At 48.6% G+C, this 27,024-nt stretch overlaps 1 long non-coding RNA gene across 1 annotated transcript; it reads right to left on the bottom strand.

Annotated features, from left to right (window-relative positions):
- Positions 1-21,038: 21,038 nt before the first annotated feature.
- LOC114118246 (uncharacterized) lies at positions 21,039-23,231 on the bottom strand. Its single transcript, XR_003591717.2, has 2 exons — positions 21,942-23,231; positions 21,039-21,436 (listed from the first exon to the last, which is right to left on the bottom strand). It is a non-coding gene; the product is annotated as an uncharacterized LOC114118246 (long non-coding RNA).
- Positions 23,232-27,024: the final 3,793 nt, after the last annotated feature.

Here is a 27,024-nt window from a genome sequence, read left to right as displayed (position 1 = left end):
AACATTAGGTCAAGCCCCAAGTTTCCCACTCTTGTATTCCTTCCCCACTTTGCCCCTGCAAAACTCCTCCTGGTTGGAGAGGACCCAGGCTGTCACCTGGGGCTATGGCCCCAGCCCGTCCTTCCCCTACTCCGACTTCATCACAACCCAAAGACTGTGGAGCTGATGTCTCCTGGGACATCTCCTTGGCTGGAATCTGTACAGGAACCTTCTCTGGGCTGAGGCCATGGCTTCTGTTTCGGATGGGAAGAGAGGCCACTTGGAGAAGAGACCCAAGGGGAGCTGTGGTTCTTTATTGATGGGACGGGAGGCTGGAAACATGAGAGTCAGGGAGGGTCCTCCCCTCATTGCTGGCCCTGACTCCCCTTTGAGTTCCCTGGGGAGGATGGACTACTTGTCTAGCCCTGGTCCCCTGAGGTTTGGAAGGGCAGCAGAAGCTGTGTGACATGAAACCCAAAGGCTGCCGGACGTCACCACATATGATAAATTCACAGAGGTAGCAAGAATAAAACCCTGATTACTGATGGCTGTGCAGCTGTGAGAGGTAAAGTTTCCAGAATTGCAATGAGCAGCCTTGTGCTGGAGTTTTATATCATTTGCTTTCAATTCCGTTTACAGTTATTTCTTGTTTTTATATCATGTTTTATTGAAATCCATTTTTTACTTTAATGCTTTGGGTTCAGTCATGGATCTCTCCTCCCCTCCCCATCTCTTGCCTCCTGAGCACGCGAAGGTTCACATTATGCAAACACCACCGAAAAGAGTTTTGAAGCATCATGGAATTTTTGTCCCTTTCTGGTTTTCTCGGAGATGAGGATTTATTTTTCTGGAAGTGGGCTGGGGATGGAGCTGTATGATCGGGTGTAGTTCAGAACCCACCGTGGGCTCTCTTACTGGGGTGGGCCTGCCCCCTCTCACCTTTGTAACTCTCTGGGGACCCAGTCTGGTCCTGGGCTCACAGTGGGCTGTAGCTGCATGATCAGCTAATTGATCAATAGACTAGGTATTTTCCTACTCTGAACTGCAGGTCCTTCAGGCAGAAAGGAGAAACAAGACTGTGGTCTTTGAGGCTCCGAGGCAAACCGAAACAGGTCTGGAAATGGAACCCAAACAGGGATCATATGATCTTCTCTGTTCCTGAAGCCCCCACCCCGGACCCTCTTGACCTCCTACTTGAGAGGCTGCCAGAGCCTCCCATGGGGCTGCCTGCGTCCTCCAGCTCTTCCAACGAGGAGGGTGTGCCCCAAGTGCCATAGTCATGGAGCATCTCCCGGCTCCTAGCCTCTGGGCTCCACCATCCCTGATTCTCTCCACGGGACTCTCTGGACCTGCTCACAGCCCTGGTGACCAGCAGGCCAGGCTCTTCACTGCTCTGGTCCCTGCCAAGTTCAAGGCCAGCTCTGCTCATTTGGCCAGTGGTCCTATCCATATGGAACGACTTTGCTTTCTGGTTTGTCTCTCCAGAAAGCTCTCTTGTTCCACTCTGACTGCTGATGCCCTTTCTAAACTGTGACTATTTGAGCAGCTTCTTCCCTGGTGACTCAGATGGTAAAGAATCCACTGACAATGTAGGAGACCAGGGTTTGATCCCTGAGTTGGGAAGATCCCCTAGAAGACGGTATGGCAACCCACTCCAGTATTCTTGCCTGAGAAATCCCATGGACAGAGGAGCCTAGCGGCCTACAGTCCATGGGGTTGCAAAGAGTTGGACATGACTGAGCAGCTGACACTATACTATTTTATCCAAAATCAGGCTCTTACCACATGGAGGAAGGCTGAAAACTGCGAGAAGAGAAAGCAGGGGAAGTGCCTGAGAAACTGATCTGCCTTTTGTGAGCTAGAATTAGGGTGGACGTTGGGGACTTGGAAGACTTTCTGTTTGTATTTTTTATAATTATTTTTCATCTTGCAAAGGTTTGTTATTTTATAAAGTTCTCTAATCATGTAGAGTCAGTTTCTTTTTATCTCTGTTTCTCAGCGCCTTGCCTTATCACATGCTAAATATATTTCACCATTTTATTTACAAAAATAACTGCAGCTATTTAGACACCGTCCCCTATGCCTCGCGTTGATATAAACTGTGTCCTGAGTGTATTGTCCCTTGATGAAATTTGCATAAGAATTGCTGTAGGTAGAATCTGGCTGTGAACCCACGAGGACTGTATTATTTTACACTGTTTGGTCTGCAAAGACAATCAACTCAGTTACTCTCTTTGTGTCTCCCTTTCCTCATCCATAAACTGGAGATCATTATAGTACCTAACTTAGAAAGATGTTTAAAAATTAAATGAGTTAATATATTAGTACATAGATCAGAACAGTATTTGAAAGTTGCTCAGTCGTGCCCAACTCTTTGCGACCCCATGGACTATACAGTCCACAGAATTCTCCAGGCTAGAATACTGGAGTGGGTAGCCTTTTCCTTCTCCAGGGGATCTTACCAACCCAGGGATCAAACCCAGGTCTCCTGCATTGCAGGTGGATTCTTTACCAGCTGAGACACAAGGGAAACCCAAGAATACTGGAGCGGGTAGCCTATCCTTTCTCCAGTGGATTTTCCTGACTCAGGAATCGAACCAGGGTCTCCTGCGTTGCAGGTGGATTCTGTATCAACTGAGCTATCAGGGAAGCCCCCAACAGTATTTAACATAAAGTAAATATAATACAAGTAAAAGCTTTTATTATTATTAGTTCTAAATAACAAAAATAAACTCAAGACTGCTTAATGTTTTAAAGGATTATTTATTATCATAAGGAAGTTGTACAAATGTCTTGTAGAACCTAAGGGCAGGGGTGGATCTGGTCTTGGTTGGGTGTTGGTGCCAGGTGGGAGACGTGACCTTGGTTACTCTGTGAGTTTCATCTTCTCTGCCTCTTGGTCCCCTAGCAGGAAACACGGCCACCTGTAGCTTGTGGGTTACCTGCCCAGCCATATGGAGAGAGAGAGCTTGCCTTATAAACTCCTTGGGGAAACTTCTGCTTGGCTTCACCTTTATCCAAACAACTCTCCCCAGGGGAACACAGCAAGACCACACTGTACAAAGTGGCTGCAGGAGCGCTGTGGTAAAGTGTGTGTGTGCAGATGCAGGGGGTGGTCAGCAGGAGAAAAAATGAGGTACCAGTCAGCCACCAGTCACACTGTGTCCCTCCCAGGAACAGAGAGCTCTCTCTACTTGTCCTGTATTAGCTCACATGTAGCATGGTGTGCCTCACACACAACCAGTCCTTATTACAGCTTAACTAAGGTCTAGATGCAGACTCAAAAAGCAACGATCATAGCTCTTTGGATTTTCTCATTAAAGTTTGGAATGAGTTATAGTCAGAGAAATGTCCAGAGCTCCCTGGGGCTTGAAACAAGGAAACGACTCTTGTTCTTGCTTCTCCTTGTCCACCCCCAACCCCCACTGCATGCCAAGATATTAGCCAGTGGGAACCGCTTCAGTGAGGAAAGATTGCATTCAGAACTTTGGAAATGTGCAGTTAGCAACACTCTCTTTGTGCTAAGAGCCAGCAGAGGCCTGTACCGCCCACTCAGCGGGCCGTGACCTCCCTTCTCCTACAATGAAGGGTCTATCAGGCCACAGGCAGTGGAAGTTTTCCTTCGGGCAGTGACTGGGTGAGCATCGGCCAGGGGGGTCTGTGAGGCGAGGTAACAGAGAAGGCGATGGAAGGGTGCCTGAACATATATCACACACAGGAGTGAGATCAGACTCCAGGGAAGAGTGAAGACAGGCCTGCTTCACCCTGGGTCCCAGATCTCCCAACTTTTCACACTCAGCTCATTCTCATCAACAGAGAAACCCACAGAGTCTGCCAGCACCTGTGTTCCTTATCTTCGGTCTGTAGGGCAGTGGTTCTCCACCCTGGCTGTGCTGCGGAATTGGTTGGGGGGCTGGCAGTGGGGAGGTTAAAAATCCCAATTCCCAGGCAGCACCCCAGACCAATATGAATCAGATTCCCTGGGAGGTGGACCAGTTATCCTTCAGCATTTTTAAAGCTCCCAGGTGGTTCCAATAAGCAACCAATTTCAAAAACCACTCATTCATTCGTCCGTGTGATTTTACCTCTTAGGTGACTTGAGAACCTGTCTCATCAGCCCTACACGCACATGCTCTCATCCCAAACTTCTCACTTCTGAAGTGGATGCTCTCTCCGGTAACTGATGGACGTGTGAAGATTATTACAGGTTCCGAATCCTTGTTCCTTCCTTTCCAATTTCCTTATCACCATTTCAAGCTCTTTCCTGCCTTTCCTGCTGGTTCAGAGCTTGCTAATCTGCTCAGTCCTCTCCTCAGCACCTTCGCTTGTGTAGACACTTCATCTGGGTTGCATTAGCTGGTGCTTATGTTGCTTTATTAAAATATCAGTTACTATAAGCTTCTGGAGGGTAGGAAGGAACCATGTGCTCTACTTCCATGCTTTGCATGCCTTCTTAGAGTACCTAGTGAAAGGCTGACTCCCAGTTAATGTGGTTGCCTAAAGACAGAGAAAGGAGAATGCCAGCAGGGGCGGTTCAAGCAGAGCCAGGTGGAGGCACGCGAGGGCTGTAGGGCCTCTCTAGCCCTCTTAATCCAAGAGTGCCATACACCAGCCAAGGGCAAAGAAAGAGCCCTTTCTCTTATATCTGAGAGTGGTTAAGTATTAAAGGAACCTGGAAATGTGTGCTGAGGTGTACTATGGATGTTAAGACGTTCTATTGATTATAAAGGGGGAAGCTTAATAACAATAGGTGCCACTGATTGAGTACTCAGCTTTGCGTCGGATTCTCTATACACAACAGTTATATAATTTAGATGTTTCTGAACCTCAGGAAGTTTAAGTTATTAAGGTAAATGGCAGGGTTCCAAAGGACCCATCCAGTTTTAGTAAGCTGAATTCAGGTGGGGAGAAGAGAACCAGACAGACAGCTGGGCTTGTCCCAGTTCCAGTCAATCTTCTCCTTTGCACTTAAGGGCAGTGGCCCAGGTGAAGGTTTACTTATGGCCCTGGGGTTGTGTGATCACTGTCTTTTTAAAATGAAGAAAAGTCACATTTTGGGGGGAAACTGAAATCAAAGATAAAATCTATCTTTCTGCGCATACAATAATCATTGTGGTCATCATCATTATTGTTTTTCTAGTGAGAACTAATCGGTTGCGAGTAACAGAAGCCAACTCAAGTTGACTTAAGTCAAATGAGGGAAACATTGGGCTACAGGGTCACGATGTGGCAGCCAGAGAAAGGATGTCGCTGAATGCTAGGAAGGGGCTGGGTACCACCAGCTTCCCCTTTCTTCCATCTCTGTCTCCCTCTATCTCCCCTGGGACCTGCAGACCTGCTTACTCTGCTCCCCTGTAAATACTGCCCGACACAGTACCCAGAACCTTGGGCTTTGCTTGTTACAGTCTTTTACAGCTGGAAAGCTTGGTTTCCCTTTTGGCTCCATTTCTAACTTGGTGGAGAAGAGCCTCCCCCTGGCCCATATTAGGTCCTATGCCTCCTGACAGCATCCTTTTTCCCATCATGCTGGTTGGTGGTGTTTTGACCAGCATGCCCGTGTCTCTAAATAGGAAGAAAATGATCAGGGAAAACAGAAGATTGTGAATTGGAAAGGTGCCTCAGCAAGGGGTTAAAATAGCAAAAACAGTATTTTATTGATGCAGACACTAGGTTAGGGGTTTTCGATTTTTCTCTAATTCTCACAACAACCATTCAAGGTAGACATTGTTATTCCCATTTTTCAGAGAAGGCAATTAGAGATTATCAAGCCCTGAACCCCTGATACTGGTAAATTCAAGCACTTTTGATGTCTTCTTTGGGAGATGCTGCTGGGCTATATGTCAGCTATGTTTATTCTTCAGGGTTTGCTCCTAGCAGTAAGGTGTACGTGTGTGTGTGTGTGTGTGTGTGTGTGTGCGTGTGCTCGCACATACACGGGCACCCCCTCTGTAAGTCTGTATGTACTTACTTTTTCCACGGCTGTGTGTGTCCTGTGATTCCAAGAACGCACATTTTTCAACAGGGTGAGAATGTTCAGATGGAGCCCGCCAGCCTGAGTCAGCCTGGAGCCGGAGGCCTGGCAGGAGTGGACAAAGATGCTCTTTATCCACCAGGAACGCAGTGACCTCACTATGGCTTTCCTCCGCTGGCGGCGGCTTGGGTTAAGCAGGAGAGACTTGGGGCTGGGGCTCAGTGCCTGGCCCTTTGGGATTCCCTGTTCACGTGCTCCTCGGTTCCCCTTTCTTTCCCCTCATCAGTCAGTGTGGGCAGAGGCCAGGAGCTCTGGTTTCTTGGCTGTGAGGCTAAAATGGAGCTTAGCTTGGAGCCAAGGTTCCAGCACACTGTGAAGAAGGAGCACTCAGAGCAGAAAGGTCGAGGACTCAAGAATGATGAGACCCGGTTCCCACCTGGCTTTCTCTAGGCACCCATGAGATTCCATTCAGATCATCTCACCACTCTAGATTTTAGTATCATGAGGGATCAGAGGATCCTTTGGGAGGGAACGGTTACCCACTCCAGTATCCTTGCCTGGAGAATCCCAGGGATAAAGGAGTCTGGTGGGCTACAGTCTATGGGGTCACAAAGAATCAGACAAAACTGAGTGACTAACACTTTCCCTTCACACTTGGAAAGTTAACCCTCTCATCTACGACTGCTCTAGCCCTTTTCTTCTGTTCTTTAGAGAAAGCCACAGCTTAGAATGAATGAAGCAGGTGGGCCTGGTGGTCTTCTTCAGGCTGGCACAGAGCACAGGTACATAGAAGGGCATCCTGCATGTCACCTTAAGCTAGAGATGGAGGGGTGTCAGGAGGCTGTGGGTGAGACTAGTTTCTTTAACAAGGAGAGTTAGGAACTCATGGACTACCTGAGTTACTGACTTTCACCTTTGGGTCCCAGCTTCCTTGGCTATAAAAAGGAACTGCCCAGGTAGATGGTTTCCAAGGTTCTTTTCAGCTTTGCATGGGTTACTTGAGGAGCCTGAGGACACCCACCCTTTAGAAATCTTTCCCCTGCTTCTGTTTATGTTTACTTTGAACACACCCATTTTTTAGTCCACAGCGGTCCAATCGTTATGGCAAGAGAAAGAATATTTGTGTTGTGTGTGTGAGAGACAGGCAGTGGCGTGGTGACTGAGAGAGAGAGAAAGGCATGGACGGACACTCGGGGAAAAGACAAGAGAATGAATTTTCAAGGCTCCAGGAATCTGTCGTGTGTTAATTGGTTCTCATAAACCAAAGCCATCAACTCTTCCACAGAAAACACTCGTCTGGGTAATAAACTAGAAATGATGGTCTGAATTGTTTAAATCTTTCATATTTTCAGGCCACAATCACCCACATTTGATCCCAAATTCGGATAGATGTTGGCTTAGAGACCAGCAGCCGGATCTCTGTGCCAGCAGGGGACACTCGGCCCAGGGGGCCGGTGCTGGTGTGGCTCCTCCCCCTGCCGGTGTGAGGCCACTGCCAGGGGCTCGTCATCCGATCCTACTTCGTCTGGTAATTTAGCAAGCGGCAGAGCTATTGACACAGAACCAAAGGTAAATTGCATTTGCAATCAGCATGTATTTGAGGCATATCCGTAAAGGGCCAATACTTCTTGTGGGAGCAGTTACTATTTGGACACTTCTTTGGATGTATGCATGCTAAGTTGAGTGGTGTCCAGTTCCTCGTGACCCTACAGACTGTAGCCCTCCACGCTCCTCTGTCCAAGGGATTCTCCAGGCAAGAATACTGGAGTGGGTTGCCATGCCCTCCTCCAGGGGATCATCCCCACCCAGGGATCAAACCCATGTCTCCTGCAGCTCTTGAATTGCAGGCATTTTTTTTTTTTTTTTTACTGTGGAGCCACCAGAGAAGACTGGACACTATTTTGCAAGTGGCACAAAACCTGGTTTATTTCACTGGAGCATTTTTCTTATAATAGTATTTTATTAGGACACTCAAAGGGATTAGTTGAGAATCCCTTGGACTGCAAGGAGATCCAACCAGTCCATTCTGAAGGAGATCAACCCTGGGATTTCTTTGGAAGGAATGATGCTAAAGCTGAAACTCCAGTACTTTGGCCACCTCATGCGAAGAGTTGACTCATTGGAAAAGACTTTGATGCTGGGAGGGATTGGGGGCAGCGGGAGAAGGGGACGACCGAGGATGAGATGGCTGGATGGCATCACTGACTCGATGGACGCGACTTTGAGTGAACTCCAGGAGTCGGTGATGGACAGGGAGGCCTGGCGTGCTGCAGTTCATGGGGTCACAAAGAGTCGGACACAACTGAGCAACTGAACTGAACTGAACTGAATTGAACTCTCATATTTGGAAATAAGCTGCACACAGAGACAAAGTTTTAATACAGCCAATTACAGAGGATAGTCAGATACGATGATCCTGTAGGGCTGGTGTTAACCACCACTCTCTCTAAGGATGGTGGTGGCAGGAGCTGGGGTGGAGGCAGGGAGGGAGAGCAAGAGGCAGGGAGTGTCTGTGACCTGGCCTGATGTGGAGCCTCTTCCTTGTCACCTCATTCTGAATCTGTCATCACACCATCTCCTCTGAACCTCAGTCTGGCATCCACCAGAAAGGCTGCTTTTGGGCACCAGAGATGATGCCAGATTCTGGAGATTTCTCAGGGTCTGTCTGCAGCTGCTCAGTACGTGTAAGATAACTGCTTTGGCCAAATAGCATCCATCAATCATACTACTCTTTCACCTTCAATTTTCATTCCTAATTGTTAGTGCACAGACCTCCATGCCGCTGGTACTTCAGAAAGGACAAATTCCAAATGCAAAAGTCTTGGGAAAATCTTAGAAGGTCTCTTTTGGTGGTAGGAGGGCTTTCATGACCTCCCAAGGTGTTGCTTAGAACTCCGAGTAATTTAAGAGCTTAATGATGTATAGGAAAGACTTCCCATTTTATTCAAAAGCCCCTTCCTCTAGGCTTGTTTTCTTTGTCTCTCTTTGAATCAACTCCTTCCTCTCCTTCCCCCTCATCTTCTCCATCACACAAACACACACACACACCAGCTGCAGACACTGAATTAAAATGCTCTTGAGTTTGGTTAGACAGTTACATGGGTGAAAGTTGCATGCTTCTAACTCTTACCTTATTGCTCTTAGAGACCTCCTAGCCTCCCCAGATCAAAGATGTCTGGGTTCGTGAGGCATTGTGGCCTGGGCTGAGTGTACATGAGGCAACGAGAGCTTTTGGTTGTTGTAATCACCCTCCCATCACATCCACTGGCGCCTGACTCTCCCCACCAGGCTGTAACCCACGGTGGCATCTGAGAGGACTCCCATCTCTGTTCCCCATTACCTCGTAGCTGTGACCACAGCTCCCTGATGAGTTATGCCTCTTCAAGAGTTTAACTGATCGATAATTCGGTTTGAAACTAGCAGGTCACTTCAGCAAGTTCATCTTTTCTCCCTACTGGCATAACTGTGTTTCAGTTTTCTTCTTTTTAGCCAAGGACGATGATGTCCCATGGATGCAGGATGCCAGTGTGGGTTTGGAGGACACTAACATGGCCATGGGTCAGAACCAGAGCGACAGGGTTAAGATGATAGTGCGGGAAGTATCTGGGACATTCCTTGGGAAAAAGAAACATAAAAATTAGATGAGAGAGGAGAGAGGAAATGTGATGAGAAGTTTCACATTAGAAAGAAATTACAGGAAATTATGCTCACGGGTCACAGAGTTGGATGCCAGCCTTGCCTTACCCCCGCCCCTTATTGGTTTTTATTTTCTCCTCCTCTTTATTGCCATAGCATGGGTGACTAGACGTGCTCATTTGCCCAGAACAGTCCTAGTCTGCATTTGTTGTCTTGACATTATCACGAATACAGGAAATCCCCTCCCTACATACAAGCAAATTCCCTTCCGAGAGCACATTCATTAGTCTAGTTTATTCACAAGCCCCGCAAAGTTGGCCTAGGTACCCAACTACACAATCAGCTATATAGTACTGTACTGTAATAGGGTTATAAAACTTTTCGCACAAATACTACATACATTAAAAATAAGCACACACCAAAAAACAAGAAAACGCTTAATCTTACAGTACAGCGTCTTGAAAAGCATAGTAGTACAGTACAACAGCTGGCATAGAGGGCTGGCATCACGTTCGCATCTTTGAAAGTTCTCAGCTGGAAGGTTCCTATGTGGGGGAGTTACTATAAGGCATCCTTTTTATTCTTCTAAGTATCCTGGTTTGGACAATAGATTGCATCGTCACCTTATCGTTGTACCTCCAGACTTCTCCATCTCATAGCCCTCATTGATCTGTATAGGATCTGATTGATCTAAATCCTTCATCATACACCATCACACGTCAAGATCTTTGAGTGTGGGTACCATGACTGCCTTGTTTACTGTTGTATCCTCAGTGCTTAGGACAGAGCCAGGCGCACTCTTGGTGCTGAAGATGTTTATTAGATAGATGGATGCTGTGCTTAGGCGCTCAGTCGTGTCCGACTCTGCAACCCTATAGACTATAGCCAGCCAGGATCCTCTGTCCATGGAGATTCTCCAGGCAAGAATACTGGAGTGGGTTGCCATGCCCTCCTCCAGAGGATCTTCTCAACTCAGGAATCAAACTGGGGTCTCCTGCATTGCAGGTGGATTCTTCACCAGATGAGCTACCAGGGAAGCCCCAGTAGATGGATAAGTGCCTGTAATCCAATTCAGATTCCCAGGGGTTGCCCAGCTAGAAATGCTTCATGGATGGTTCTGAGCAAGATGGAAATCACATAGAGAATAAAGGAAAAGATTCATCACACGCTGTCCCCATCCCACTGCTAAATAACTTGACTCACCTGCACTGGCGGAGCTCAGTTCCCTGCGTCAGCTGGGCGTGGCTCCCACAGGCAGCCCAGGTTGTTCTCCTCTTTGCAGCCATTGCTCTATCTCAGCTCCCGTGCAGGCTGCCCAACATGTGAATTACTCCCTGGAAACGATGCTGATCTAAGAGGCCGGCCGCCCGAGGACAAACGGGGGAGGGATGGTAGCAGGAGCGCCAGCGGCCGAGTCCAGCTCTGCCATTCAGTAGCTTTGTGTCCCTGGTCAAAGCCCTTGCCCTCTCTGACCTTGCAAGAGGAAGATTTCCCTCCAGCTGTCACCTGGAGCCAGCGGTTGTCCTGGGATTCACTGGTAACTAGGAACCAAAGGCTGTGAGCCAGGATTACAATAGCGTGTTCTGCTCACGCAGATGCCATGGAGCGAGTGGCATGGCCTTTGGAATTCTCCGTCTCTGTCTCCTCCCCAGTCCAGGGCACGCAGTGGTGAAGCCCCCGAGAAGCCCCCAGAGTTCTGTCTGAGAGGACTTCTTACTCAGCAGGGCCTTTCCCAGGCCTCCATTTAGACTCCTGTTCACCGATCCTAAGGCACTGGCCGTTCTGCTCCATCAAAGACCCGGCAGAGATGGGAAGGATTTAGGGGTGCCTGAACCCAGGGGACCACGTGGGTGTTACCCAGCCTGGCCCCGAGCAGAGTCACTGGGGGGAAACTCTGAGCTGCAGGTTGAGAAAGAATGCAAAGGATGAATCAGAGGTGGAAGTAATGCCAAGAACAGGGAAACGGCATCATGAGATCGTAATGGAAACTGTTTGGTACAGTTTAGAAAGCAGAGGGCAAAAATGGTGAAGGTGGAGAGTGGTGTGGAGGCAGGAGACTCAGTGAGCAATGTGTGCTCATGGGGTTTAGCCACGTGGGAGTCCCCACTGCTGAGAAGGACCGCAACATTAATGGATAATGAGGGTTCACAGGGTACCATGGTTGGGGTTCTTTGAAATTAAACAGAGGCTTCCTAGAGATGCCACACCTTCGTTCAGAGCACTAATTCTCAAACGATAAACTCTCAGATGGTGCGGTGAGCCTGGAAAGGGAGATATTTGCAGTCCCTAAAACTGGACCATAAAGCCCCTTGATCTTCCCTTAAAACCAGACTTAATAAGAGAAGTAGGATCTGGAGGGCGGGGGTTATTGAATACGACAAAAGGTGAAAGGTAAAGCTAGAGACAACAGCTCGAGAGCTGTGAGTGAAGAAGGAGGTCTAACTCTGTGCTTGCATAACCATCCCTTAGAGCAGAGAAGGGTGCACGTGTGCCCTGGGACTCTGGAGGGCAGGGCCTGAAGGCATTCCTTGAGAAATCTGAGGTTCTGAAACTGGTGGTCACCAGTTTCAGAGAAGAGTGAGAGGCCAGGGGAAATAGGTGAAGGGATTAAGAGTTACAAACTTCCAATTATAACATAAACAACTCACAGGAATACAATGTACAGTACAGGGAATCCAGTCAACAACATTGTAGCAACTTTGTATGGTGACAGATGGTTACCAGACGTATTGTGATCCGTCCATGATGTATATAAATGTTGAATCACAATGTTGTTTGCACCTGAAACTAGTTTAATATTGTATGTCAACTATATTTCCATTTATAAGCACTTAAGTACATAACAATTTTAAAAAGTAAAGGTTCTTGTGGCACCTGCCCTCTTACCTGGGAGGGGAAGGGCTGCATCTCAGATACTGTGAAACTGAGGACCCTTGATTGGCAGCTGCTGCTGCTTTTTTTTTTTTTTTTGTATTGGAGTATAGCCGATTAACAATGTTGTGATAGTTTCAGGCGAAGAGCAAAGGGACTCAGCCATATATACACACGTATCCATCCCCCGCCCCCCTCACCAAATTCCCCTCTTGGGGGCTGCTTCTGGGGAACCCCTGACTCTGAGAGTGGCTTCCAATGGACCTTGAAACCCACACAGTCCCTGGGAGCTTCCTCAGGAGTCAGCAAAGCCAGGGTGGCAGAGAGAACTACCAGCTCCCTCCCTGACACCTCTCAATCGTGGCGTTTAAGAATCTCCCTGACAGTTTGGCAACACTCTAGGTAAAGGCGGCAGAGCTAATTTGTTAATCTGCCAGAGCCTCGTCCAACATCCTTCTGTGCGCTGACACCCGAGTCCTCGGAAGGCACTAGCTCAGCCGCAGCTCGTCTGCTGCAACTAAGCCACGGCGTTCTCTGCATAATTCATCTGTGCATGAAATGGAAGCTTAATAGCATAAGTAAAGCGCTAAGCAGAAATTGGTGGTAAATGTCTTCTTTAAGTCTTAAAGATAGACTCTACTTCACTCATAAAGCCCAACTTGGTTGTACTTAATGGCATAAAATGTTTTTCTCTGAAGCTATATCTACTGAGTGATTTTTGATCCCCATCCCGCCGCCCTTTACCCAGCCCTTGCCTGCTGAGATGGTCCATCACCCTCTTGGCCTCCCTCGCCATCTCTTTCCACCTGGCACTGAGCCCTGCATCCTCACAGGACCTCATACCTACCCCCAGGGGGCGCTCTAGCAGCAGAGGCTGGAGGCACCTAAAGGCTAGGCGCAGCCAGGCCTGGAGGTTTTTGACATATGGGTGGCTGAGACCCGTGAGGTTCCAGAGTGAGCACAGACGGGCATTAGCATCCATCCTGGGTCAGGAGCTGGAGAGCTGGAGGAGTTGACCTCTATTCGTGCAGAATCAGGAATGCCTCTGATGAGCCTGTTCTCAACAGATCAGCTTGCGGCTGAGCTGCGCCTATGCACAACTTGGTAGGTGCTGCGATGAATCTGACTCCAGCAGAACTGACCTCTTGCATTGTGAGTTTCATTCCGGCTATCTACTGCTGCACACACAAAAATTAAAATACAGTGACTTGATACAGTCACGAGTCACATTCCCCCTGACAACAGAACTTTTGAGCCTTTTCATGCTAGAAGAATGCCTGCTTTGTTCTGACCTTAAGTTAGTTATAAAGCTTCCCTGTCTTTACGAGGCACAATGCCTAATTACTGCTAATTCATTCCATTCTGTTTCCTTTTTCCTTAACGGTAGGTGAGGAAAGGGAAGTCAGCCACAGTGAAGTGATCCTTCGAGTCATTGTTTCTTCAGGGCCTGATTCCAACCGCAGGATAGTAAGCTCTAGGATGGCAGTGGCCTTGTCTGTTTTGTTCCTTGTTGCTAAGCGGTGTGTGGGACCACAGATTCCAGCGAGTGTTAGCCCTCAGCAAGTGGATGGATGAATGAATTCAGCAGCTCTGCTATGCCAGGCACTGTGCTGGGGGCCAGGAATCTAGTAAGGAATAAGATACAGTCCCTACCCTCCTGGAGCTCAGATCCTGTCTCTGTGAGTCCAGGTATATTTCTTGGGTGTTTCTTCCTCAGACCATCTAGGCATTGCTCAAAAACGACCCGACCATATGGGGACCATCTCTCTGTACAACAGCCCAGATGGTGGCTTCACTAGGCAGGATTATTTAGGGGTGATCTTCTCCCAACCTCCCTCTTCTCAGCCCTCACTTAATTACCCAGCATGCCTCATAAATAAAGGGGGGAGGGATTGCCTTCGCCTTGTGAGCATAAATGTTTTCTAAATGATATTGTTCCTGCAGCTTCCGAGAGCCTCGTAAACATGCCTGGCCCTGGATTTATAACCCGACGATAATCCCGTTTAGCCAGCTGCTGAAATCTGCAGTTCTGACCCGTACTCTGGCACCCCACCCCCCACCATCACCCCTCGAAGGGGAACTAGGGGCCAAAGGTGAAAGATCGCAGAGCCTCAGGGGCTGTGCCTGGGGCTGGCCTCCAGCAGGCTGATGCTCTCAACTAAGATGAGTGTTGCTGCCTCTTCCCATTACATCTGCCCTCAAAGCAATGGAGCCAGCCTTCCCCCTGGGCAAACCTCCAGTTCCGTGGCAGCAAGACAGATAGGGAGCAAGAGTACCCTGCACAGCCCTGTTGCTCTCCCTCACGTGTTCATCCCTGCAAAGCCTCTTTAAAAGAACCCAGCCCACCTGTGTCTCTCCTGGGAATGCTCAGATCACTGCAGGCATCAGTGGATGGCTCCAGCATTCTTCCAGCCCCTCTTGCCGACCCGATTTGCAGCTTTTCCGTGTTCAAGACCCTCCCACATGCATTTTGGCTCCATCATTCAGGTTCTTTATCTTGGTATTGACAGCCTGGTTGGGGACCAGCTCTCCCACTTGGCCTCAGAACCTCAACTAACTATGACTTCTGTTCTCTGTGATTTTATTTCAGATGTGTGGATGAGAGATCCGGCAGCCCAGAGGCAACCCCTTGTCTGCTGACCTTCCTGACCGAAGAAGTACCTTGGACTTCAGGGACTGATTACTGTGACACTGAGACCCTGTTGTCAGCATTTCTGGAACGTACATCCTGTTATCTGTGTGGGCAAATGAGTGTCATCCAAATATATCTGAAGCCATACTGCTTCAGCCTCAAGGCCTGGTTTCCTACAGTTCCACATTAAAAAGAAAAACAAATCTAACTCCAAAAGCTGTGAAAAAGCAGTGTAATTTTTTTTTTTTCCCTTAAGGTTCTTGGAGAAATGGCAAAGGGGAACATATATCACATCACACAGAGGAAAGCATTCTCAAGTCCCTGCTTACTCATCCGTCTCTCTGTGGGCCTACCGTATCCAGCAGCAGACTTGCAATATACAGTTAGGCAGGTTGCACACTGCACAACTCGCGGGGGCACCACACACATTTGTAGCTATCATAGATAAGTATTTTATTATTGCAGTTTTCCGGCAGATGGTACTAACATGTCTTGAAGACAACAATGGCTTTTCCATTTTTCTATATAGCAGCTTCTCCAATCCTCCCTTTGCATCTCTCTTCCCTCATCCCCGCCCTTTGCTGGCCCTCCTGCTTTACTACCTCCATTTCTCGCACCCAGATCTTTGAAGGGCAGTGCATGCACTCCCTGGGCCATCAGTTTAGCCTCAGCCTCTTCCAGGTCTTTGCCATCTTCTGTCATCACCATCGCCCCATGACCAGGTCTGCAAGGATTCCCCTCTTCAAAGTGATATTGTTACCTCTCAGACCCCAGGGGTGATGCTGTCTACAAGAAGATTTAGGAACCTAGAGGAGACAGACGAAGAAAGCTCACTGCTGCAGCCGGAGGCCTCTGGTCTGCTGTCTGCCACACCTCCAGCCAGTCCTTTCAGCCAGGGATATCCGGGGATCTGAAAGGGCTCCATGGAAATGCTCCCAGGGCCTCTGTCTCATGCCTCGCACAATCTCAGATTATCTCTGCAGAGTGGCTTTCATTTCTTTCTCAGGAACCTAAGTGTCTCCCCCGGCAACTTAAGCCATAGCCTCTGGTTCAGACCCACAGCAGGGAAGGGCTTTCTGCTGGTGCCCCTGAGAATAAAATTTCTACATCAGCCATCTCCTCTTCAGACCATATATCCCAAAGTATGGGTTGGGAGGGGAAGGAGTGACCCTAATAAAACCCCTAACTGGGGGCTGCTCTGAGAGTGGGCCCTGATGCCCATCTGTCCCTTATCTTCTTGGGTCTTGGTTTCAAAATCAGCATATTCTCTCTCTCTCTCTCTTTCTCTCAGTCCTGCTTGGAACAGTGTCCAGCAGACTCTGATGTCCAGAGAAGAGGCTCCATTGTACCTTTCATCATTTAGCCAGTGCTTCCAGAAGGACCTGTTTCCCCGCTCCCCACCACACTTCTCAGTTCTGCAGAGGCCAGGCACTTGCTTTCTCGGGGGTGGGCAGTGGGTTTCCCCAGACCTTTGCCCCCCAGGTCAGCCTTCACTCAGTACAGTTGATTGCTCTTAACTTAAGCTGCAGCCCCCTGACACCCTGCCCTATGCAGCGCATTAACCCTTTCAGAGGAGCCAGTTCTAGAGAGAGAATTCCTTTCATTGGAGCCTCTGGAACAATCCCCGCATCATCCTGTTTCCCCAAGGTCTCTTGGGGGCTGCCGGTTGACAGGTACTTGCCTGTGGTTCAAATGTGAGTAGGTGAACCCCAGTCTAGAGCCCACAAGGGGGAGAGGGTCTGCTCTCTCTCCCGCCATCTCCTCCTTCATTTCCTCTTTCCCCCCATTCCCCCACCTGTCCATCTTCTCCCTAAAAAAATGCATCACAGTCTAACTGAATCAATCACGCTCAACATCCTTCCCACGTAGCTTCTTTGGAGAACATGGTAAATCTTCCTGTTACCTTCTCATCTGCTAAAACCCAGCAGAGATAAACAGTGGTTCCTGTCGGCACCGTCTACTGGGAATGGGGTGGAGGAGCAGAGAGCCAGCAAAGCAAGCACAAGTCCTTGTCTTCTGCTTTCGTTTCTGCTGGGATGATCTGGGCTCCGGAACCCGCCCATCGCCTGCCACACACTTGCATTTGTCCCAGGGGATTCCAGAACCAGCATGTGAGGTTTCATCCCCTGGGACAGTCAGCGTCTCTACTCACCTGTCACGGCATTTAGAGATGGAACCATAAGAAGGGTATCATGTGGGTGGGAGAGGCTGGAGGAGGACAGAGGCTAGGACACAGTTAGCCCTAGAGCAGGGAGGTGAGGAAACGCATGCTGGATCCAAAGTGTCACGTGGAAATGAGGGAACTCGGCTACTGAAGCCTAAACACAGAAGGAAGAGGTGGCAAGGAGGTTGGAGATGATTGTGGAGGGTTGGAGCACTGGCTAATAAGAGGCGGACATTTTATCCTGCGGGTGGTTGGGAGTCTGGTTGCTCGTGGGTGGTCTGACACTCGGGACAGCCAAGCCTGGCTTAGATAGCGTGTCTCCAGCCCCTCTGCCTCATTCCCATTCTAGGCTGGCATCATCCCATTCTTCCCGTTTCTCTTCCACCCCAGCCGTCTTATGTCCAGCTGCCAAGGAATCCTTCCTGAGCTCAGCTCCAAATATGTCGCTCATGCTCACCATGTTGCAACGGCCCTGCACGCTCCCCCAGTGCCTATCAGCAGATTCTTTGACTTGACCTAGCCGAGCTTTCCGTGCCCCCATGCCTTAGTTTTTCTCTTTCATTCTAGCCTTATTTCCACATCCTGTAACCTTAGATCCATCCAAACCAAAGCCACCAGTTGGCTCACCCTGTGTTCTAATCAGAACTATGATGTCAAAACCTTCCCCGATTTTCCAGGTCCAGTTTAGAGAACACCTCCAGTAGGAAGTTTCTCTGATTGTTCTCCTCTGTGCTCCCATAGCACTTTGCTTCTGCCCCTTCGGTCACTTTCTATCTCGACTTATTATTATTTACATGTATACTTTCCCACCCCTATTCTATGCTCCCCCAAGGGGCGGGGTCTGAACCTGCCTCCTCCCCTGGGCTGAGCTCAGAGCCTGGACAGTCAGAAGACATCACGGCTCTTTCCCGGCTAAAGACTCCTTTATGTCATAGGTTAGTGGACATTGGCGGTCACCTTGGCTTCTGTTCTAAAGATAAATAAATAAATTGGAAAAAGACAGACATGAGATGGAGGCTCTGAGAGGCAGAAGTAAGGGGAGCCGGGAGTTTATTTCTGGCCTCCCCAGTTGTTTATTATCAGCTGCTGTCAGGTACAGCACACTCTTCACATCCTCACCAACAATTATTGAGGAAGCATTCGACTAATTTCCCCAACTCCAACTGTCTCTAGTACAATCTAATTTTAACATTACTCTCAGCTGTTTTTCAAAGATGCAAATAAGCTGAAATGGCAGGTGCCTGTGTGCCTGCCTGCCTGCCTGCCTGCCTACCTGTCTGCCTGTCTTTCAATGGGTGGGCCAGGAGATGCACAGACTTTGGGGGCTGCCACGCTGCCTCTGTCCCCTAAAAGCTGGCCATACAGAGAATAATCCACTCCCAGGCTCTAACAGCGAAAGCAACCCAAATAATGACTTTTATAAATTTCTAAAGTCATCAACCATTTGTAGATGTCTCCACAGAAAGCCAAGGGCCCTGCTGTCTGCCCTGTGTCAAACAGTAAATGGTTTACACACCCCAATTGTTGGATAGAGAGTAAGTGTGATGTGGCAGAGGGTGGATGATGAAAGTGAGAAGTTGGAATGAAGGAAGTAGCTTTGGCCACTGGCAGCAGAAACTGACTCTCCTTGCAAGAAGCCTTAAGGTACAAGGACCACTGAGGAGTCTTCTGGTTCATTCTCTGCACCCTATCAGGGCTCCTGGCCCTTAGGGAAGAAAGCCAGCAGACTTCTTTGTCACCTGCCGCAGGCTTTTTGGGGGCATGGTGCCAAGATTCATGCCAAGATTTTTTTTTCCCTGTACCTGGATCCTCTTGCTGCAGTTTCAGTCAAATTGTACTTTTTTCTTCTCCCAGAGGAGACAAAGAATTGCTTTTTTTGCTCAGTGTTGCTTTCTATAAAAATAAAACTGGTTAACCAGTGTTACATCAACATCTTCTACTAACTTTGAATAGTATATATATTTTACAAACAAAATGTACACAACAAGGTACACCTTTTTGAACAAGATTATATTATACAAACTGTGCCTCCCAGCCTACTAAGTATTTCTTCCACCTACATTATTTCATTTACTCTTTACAACAATCCCATGATTCAGGTACCTTTGTAATCTCCTTTTTTTCTGTTGAAAGAAAAAAGCGAAGCAACTCTCCAGGGCTTCACAGTCAATTTGGACCCAGGTCTCAGGGTTTCAAAGCCAGCATTTCTACCATGCTAGGCTGTCTCTCATTAAATGCCTTCTAAAGGTTGCTTTGAAATGGGTAGCACCAGCCTCACACCGTTAAGTGCCTCTCCCAGCCTTGAGAACTATTCATTCATTGGATGAATACTGCTTGAGCGCTACTTACTCTGTCCTAGGCACTGGATGGACACTTAACATCGCAGTTAATTAATTAATCAGTCAAGTGTAATTCTGATAAAAGCTGCATTCTACCCCCACCCCCGCCCCCGCCCACCATCACCCTCTGGTTTCTAAACGCTCTGTCTGCACAAACTCTGCCTTTCTTCCCTGCCCTCTTTCAAAATCAAAATCAAAACCAAATTACAGCCATTAATTCTTCAGAAACTGCATGAACCCCCCAAGGCACCCTGAGAGTTAATGACTGACAGCTGAGTGTCTTCGCTTTCCTCTAAGAATTTCTAGAGAGCTTTTTTCAAGAGTGTCAAGTCTCCAAACTAGGGTACATCTAGATGTACACGAAGATGTTCTAAGAGATCGTGAGCTGGGATACAGGGAAGGGAATTAATTGCCACCTCTTCACCACCCAGCACACTCTCCTAAAACTGCTCTGCTGAGGAACAAGCCTCCTGCTGAGATGCCACGCTGTTTCTACCTTCCCACTTCCCCTTTCACAATCATTTTACAAAAGAAAAGCATCTTTCTTGCTTGTTCTAAATCTTTCTCTAATGCATGATTTGTGCAAAGGTAAACCACCTCCAGAGCATCAAGAAAAGAGAGAATTCAAAATATCAGTATACCAGTCAGGGATTAGTGCGGAAAACAGAAACCATTCCAAGCAAGAAGGAACGTAGAGCAAGAAGCTAGGTACTTATAAAATCCCTCGGAAGGCTGAAAGTGCAGTTTCTGGGCTGGATCCCTTGGAATGATTTCTGGAACAGTAGAGGACTAGTCCGTAGGGATGCCTCTGAGCCACCGCTGGATTAATGCTCATCTGGTACGGGAGCCACCATCACTGCTTGAGCAGCTCTTGCACCCCAGGAAGCGGCATGTGGGCTCCCGAAACTGGGATCTCGGATTAGAGAGTGATGCCAAGGGGTTGCCAACACCGTGACTGTTGCTTGACACACAGGAAGCAGGCGAATAAACCCTAGCGTGTGCTGCAGACACATTTCTACCTTTCCGACCAGGGAGACCCGCGGAAGCCTCAGAAAGGCTGCTACCATCTCACTTCCACCTTCCACGTTCCACGCAAGTGCATCAAATGGCAGAAATCCACTGCACCCCCAATCCTACCTGCAAGGGAGCATCGACAATGTAGCTGCTAGCTTTCCATCCTCTCCACATAAGAGCGTGAAATGGAGACTGAAGTGGTACTCCAAGTCCCTGCCGCAGTTGGTGTCCACAAACCCCTGAAGCATCATAAACTTTCCAGGTGCTCCCATCCTTCCTCGCCTTATACGTATTTCTGTTGGACATACGGTACAGCATGTTGGGAAGTTCTGAATGCATGGGTTGATGGAGTTTCAGTTTGAAAAACCTTACCTCTTCCATCCCCAACTCCCAAGGGGCAAACTCGCAAGCAAAGATCCATGACAGCATCAGTAGGAAATACGAAGGCAGCTTTATTTCATCCAGGTAACAAATTCGTGGCAAGGTGCTATACAGCTTCGAATTAGAACGCTGGAGATTTATGAAAAGCTGGCGGAGACGTTTCAGTCTCCTAATGAGGCATCCAGTCTGCATGCTCACCATTCTCAATCATGAGAAAGGACGTGATGAGCGACTCTCATTCACCCACGGCTCATCCGTGTCTCAGTTACAGTTTGCATGGTCGCAAGGAGAAGGAAACAAGTCCCCACTTGCATCTGACTGCTCAATATTGCACTTTCGAGTCAGAGGGGCATTTATTAGAGCTGTAGTCATGTTCATTCATCATTTGGGCACCATCTCCTCCTCGTCATCATCCACTTCTTTGCTCAGTTATTCATTCCTTCCACGAGCTTATGAGATGGAGATTAATTTAATGAAAATATATTGTGGATCTTACTGTAAAAAATGCTCTTCACGTCAATCAGTAATAAATACACTATGGTGAGCCCCCATCTACTTATCATTCAACCCCTTCTCTGCTTCTGTTATTAATATTGTAACAATAGTCAACAGTCATCCATGGACACAAATTAATTGTACAAAGGAGGCTCATATTGCTTCTTAAGAGACAATTTGCTGGAATATTCTCCTGTTTATTTAATGCTTTCACTAAAAATGTTATATGTGTGTGTTGTTTTTAATCAATTATCTAATACTAATTATTTTAATAGTATTTTAATGTGAAGAAAAATGCATTACCATTTAGAGCCTTATGGTCACAGGAATTTTTAAAAATTAGTTTTAATATATATATGATGGGATGATCAATGAGCATTTTTCAGTATAATAACATAATATCGTTATAGTAAAATTCTGTGGGAAAGTGAAATGAAATTTGAGGAGAGAAAGGAATACCTGTTAAAGAGTTTGAGCTTTTTGTTGTCTCTGCTGTTGTGTTTTTTAGGAAGACGAGGGTATGTATCAACTTGCCATGGTGTTTAGCTTCCTTCTGACACATCTGAAAGAGTTCCACAGTGATTTCATTATAAAATGACAATATTTGTAATAACCTGAGAATAACATCTTATGGAACTATTTAAACTTATGATATAAAAAGTATTAGATGTCAGCTTGAAAATATGCAAAGCAGTACTTGGTTTTTCTCATTTCTTTTCGGGAGCCCATGAGTCAGATGCTTGAGGAGCCCTAGTCTGGAGCCAGCAATGGCCAAGCCTGAGGATGAAACTGCCTGAAGACGTTTTGAGTACTGTTGCAGGGCAGAGGGAAACTCTTGACCAGGGGCAGTGTGAGGAGGTGCCGTTTGTCCACGAGGCCTTTGACTTGCAGTGTCTCATTTCAAGGCCTCCTAAGGGAGGCATTCGCGATGAGTGCAGCTCTGGAGCCACACTGCCTGGATTCCAATCCTGGCTCTTAGTGCCTGCCCACCAGATGACCCTGGACACATGCCTTGAACTCTCTGAAAGCTGGTTCCTCATAGTTTCTAGGGAGGACTGGATGCATGCCCCAGGGCTGCTGAGAGGACCCAGTGTGATGATTCATGCAAAGTCCTTAGCTTGGCACCAGCCCTGGAAAGGACTCAGTGGACATTTGCTCTTTGTATCCTCCCCTCTGTTTCCAGGAAGGAAACTGAGGCCCAGAGGAGCTAAATGCCTTGAGACTTGACCCAGTGATCCCCGCCGCAGGCCCCGAGCTGCCTTCTGCAGTGCTGGCGGTGATGGCCGGGCCCGTGGTCGCCTGCTGCTGCTGGCCAGCTGCGGCTCTTTCCCCCTGCACCTTCCTGCTTCCCTGGGCTTCTCTCCTTCCCCATCTCCATGGAGGGAGGTGACACAGAAGCCCCTGCCGGCAGGTGTTCTGGGGCAGGGACACGGGGGAGCTGGTGTGCCTGGGAAGCGGGGGATGAGGGCAAAGTGCACGGTGCCCATCAGCCTGCCCAGTAGATATGCCCATCCACCTGTCAGCTTCAGTTCTTTTGTCAAAATAAGCAAAATACCTGCCTCTGATTTGAAGAACTTTCTTGCCCTTATGGGCATCTGACTATATCAAATCTTAGTACATTTCCAAAGAGGTGAAAAGCAAGGAAATGGCGAAGGGATTGAGATGTCAGCTTGTCACTTTTTCTCAGTTTATTCCAGACCCCAGACTCTGCTGCCCTGAAACAAATCAGGGAAGAGAGAGACCCACAGACTCTGGAAGCCACTGACTGATGTCAGAGGATGCTCCACTTCCATTTTGGATTCGCCCTGCAGATGGGGCTTGTGAGAGCCAGGCTGAGGGGAGACCAGGAACAGGAGAGACTCAGCTGCACCCAGGGCATCTTTGTCCCAGGTCCCCAGACGCCTCAGTCAACAGGACTCCAACCCTCAATGCTCCTGAACCAAAGTTCTTCAGACCAGCCTCCTGTCTCTCCTGTGAGTTAACACAAGGCCTTAACAATTTTGTCTGCTTGCTGGTTTATCATGGTATCCCTGGAGGAGGGATGAGTGAGTGAGGGCTAATGAGTGCTAAGTCGCTTCAGTTGTGATTCTTTGTGACTCTATGGACTGTAGCCCACCAGGCTCCTCTGTCCATGGGATTCTGCAGGCAAGAATACTGCAGTGGGTTGCCACGCCCTTCTCCAGGAGATAGTCCCGAACCAGGGATTGAACCCTTGTCTCTGGCTCCTTACCACCAGCGCCACCTGGGAAGCCCAAGAGGAGAGATATGATAATAAATCAGAGGGATACTAATAATAAATCTCAACGCATCAGGGATCTTGTGTATTTTGCCACTGTTTAGCACAGCCTCTAGCATATAGCAGGCGCTCCATAAATGTTGAGGTTCACTTACAGATGCCTGCATACTGAAAGTTTTCCACCACCTTCATGGACCTGGCCTGGCCTCTTATCCCCTCGACACCCAAACTGACACGTTCACCGTTAATTCATCAAAGATTCTGTGAACTCTGGGTACGTGCCAGACACTGTAACAGACATCAGGTAGACAAGGAGCTTGCAGGGCAGGAGAGGGACAGACATTAAATGAGTGAACAGACGCTTGCTACGTTTACCCCTCTGATGGTCTGTGAAGGAAAAGAAGGGAATACTAAGAGAGAGGAAAAGGGGGATGGTGTCTCATTTAGCATGTGGGGCTAGCAAAGACCCGAGAGATGCCTCTAGCAAAGGGGAAGGGAAGAGGCTTTGCAGGCAGACAGAGCAGTGTGCAGATGCTTGGAGACCAAAGGATACCCTCGTGGTGGCGGCAGAGTGAGCGAGGGAGGGGCACCACGACCTAAGGCTGGAGAGGCAGGAGGGGGCCAGAGGGCGCAGAACCCACTGACGCAGTTTGTCAAGGGCGTTTGCTTCTTTTCTCAAGGCTGTGAAAAGCCCTGGAGAGTGTTGAGTGGGAGAGCCATGTGATCCCATTTGTAGTTTAGAAAGATCTCTGACTGCTGAGTAGAAAACAGATGAAAGATGGGCAAGATTGGAGATGCAGAGACTGGTTAGGGGGCTCTTGAAGACGTGCAGGTAAGAGAGAGAACTCTGGTGGCTTTGACGGAATTTCTGCTCCTCTTAGATGTGGATCTCCGGTGACAAGATCATTCCTTCTTCATTCATTCACAGTTTATTCATTCTCAAACCCATTAATGATAACTTTGTATGGCAGGTGCTAGGAATACAACCAACAAGACAGGCATGGTCCTTGCCTCCGTGGAGCTTAGGATCTACTAAGAGAAACAGACCATTAAACCTGCACTTCCAGGCTTCCAGCCATCTGAGAGGGGGACTGCGGCACTGGAGGGAGGGAGGGAGGTAAGGGGACCTCACGAGAGGCACCCGACTGACTTGCGATGTCAGGGACTGTCAGGGTAGGGAGATCTACACCAGGATTATAACCCCCCAGGTACCTATGCACTCAACCCCTGCCTGTCTCCTGAAACAACCGAGGGGTCTCCATGTTCAGCCATCTGATTGCCTGCTGACTAACTCCACCAAGCAGGCCATGAGCACATCAGCCATAATGTGGCCAAAATTGTCCCCATGCCCAAACCTGTCCCTCCATTGTAATCTTTGACTCAAAACACACGCCATTTCCCTCTACACAGTTATCCAAGCCATCAGTCCTGGCAGCCCTCTCTCACCCCTTGTCTCCCATCGCTGCTCACCGAGACCTGTTCGTTCAGCTTCCCAGGGCCTCTTACCTTTCTCTCCTCTCTTGATCCCATGACCATTCATCTGCCGCAGAGACCACCATCTCCTGCCTAGTTGCTGCAACACACCTGCTTCTTCACCCACCTCCAGTCTTCCGAACATCCCCCCGTGCATCCAGGGGGGCTTTCTAAACATGCACTTTTGCCTGGCTGTCTTTCCCTGGTTTCTCCCTCAAGCTTCATTCAGCTCGGTTGTCACTCCCTTTGGGGAGACCCCTCTGAGCCCTTCTCTGCTCTGGGCTCCCCCAGCCCGTGATGCCCTCACACAGGGCCTTTCCCATTTACGGCCACAGTCACAGGTTCCTTCATGTGCAGCCTCCCCCATCAGACTCCACCCTTCAATAGCGAGCGTGGTGGCTTTCTACTCTCCAATGCTTTGTAAACAACTCCATCCCCCACGAAAAGAAATTTCTATAAAGGGTCATCTTACAAACGAGTGGGGATCCCTTAGCCGGAGAATCTGGAGGACTGTCCTGATCTTGTGTGGGTGAGAAGCCCACCTTGGGGGCCCCTCACTCAGCCTGGGCTTCCCCTTCCCCAGCCTTTCTTCTCCTTCATTTTCCTTCCTCCCCAAGCTGGCTGCTGTGACCACAGATGGTGAAAGGAAACACAATTTATACTTCTTTATTTGGTTTGGAGAGTGCTGTGACAGACAGAAATAAATTCTCTCTCTCCTCACCCCACCCCCAAGTTTCTTCTCCTTTGGTTTGTGAATCTTTGAAGGCAGCTCTCTGAAAGAGGCTGACAGGCAGGTGCTGGAGGTAGGGAGAGAGCTGGAGGGTGTTTTGACTGGGAGGAGAGTGCTAATGCCTCTTGGGGCTGCCACCAGCACCATGACAATTAGGGTTATGGAGGAGCTTCCATGGAGGAGAAAGAGAGGAGAGAAACCGTCTCCGTATGTGTCAGAGGTGAGAGCAGGGTATGAGGAGGCTGCGGCCTCTCACTGCCTCTGGAGATCTTTAAGGACAAAAATAGACAAACAAACAAGCAAACACATACACACACACAAAACCAAACCCAGGTCTGTCTGGACCTGGGGGGCAGCAAACTGACCTGACGTGGTGACCTGAGGGGTACCATGTTCTTTTTGTTGCTCCCCCTGGAATCAATACCTGCAGACCCTTCGGTGGAAACTTCTAGTAACTCCGTATGGTGGTTCTGCTCTGTGCCCCCTGCCCCAGGGTCCCTACTTAAACCCCAGGGTTTCTACTTAAAGCTCAGGGAATGCAAGGTGATCCCTGAACTCTGCCGCTGCTTGACCTGAGCCTTTGTCTTCTTCAGATCATGTGCACTTTTGATATTTTTTGTTTTTAACTTTCACTTTAACGGAGAAAGGGGGAGATACGCTAGAACTGAGAAAGTGCCGAGAGTTAAAAGGTACTGTCAGACCCAACAGCTCCGCTTAACTGCACAGGCCTATCTGAGAACACACAGAGGCAGCAAATGAGAGAGAGAGACAGCAAAAACGCAGTAGAGCCCTGAGTCTTCCTGACAGTGAAATCAGAGCTGGGAAATGTCAGCTAGCTTCTGCATGTCTGCCGCAGAGGCAGACAGGAGGGGGCGAGGGCTCAGGATGAGCAGTGCAGGCCCCTCCATCGGCTCCACCCATCTTTGGGAGGGTTCAGGCTCTCCTGGGAGCCAGGCAGGCAGAGACAGTCTCTGTTGTCAGATTCTGGGGAAAGACAAGTGACACAATGTGGTGTCCCCTCCCTTCCTGAACATCTAGGTTCTTCTACCCTTTCATCTGCTTGCACACACACACACACACACACACCCTACTCCTCTGCCCCC

The sequence above is a fragment of the Ovis aries genome, chromosome 15 (assembly GCF_016772045.2).
Source record: "Ovis aries strain OAR_USU_Benz2616 breed Rambouillet chromosome 15, ARS-UI_Ramb_v3.0, whole genome shotgun sequence".
Lineage (NCBI taxonomy): Eukaryota > Metazoa > Chordata > Mammalia > Artiodactyla > Bovidae > Ovis > Ovis aries.
This window is presented reverse-complemented; position numbering and strand designations above follow the sequence as displayed.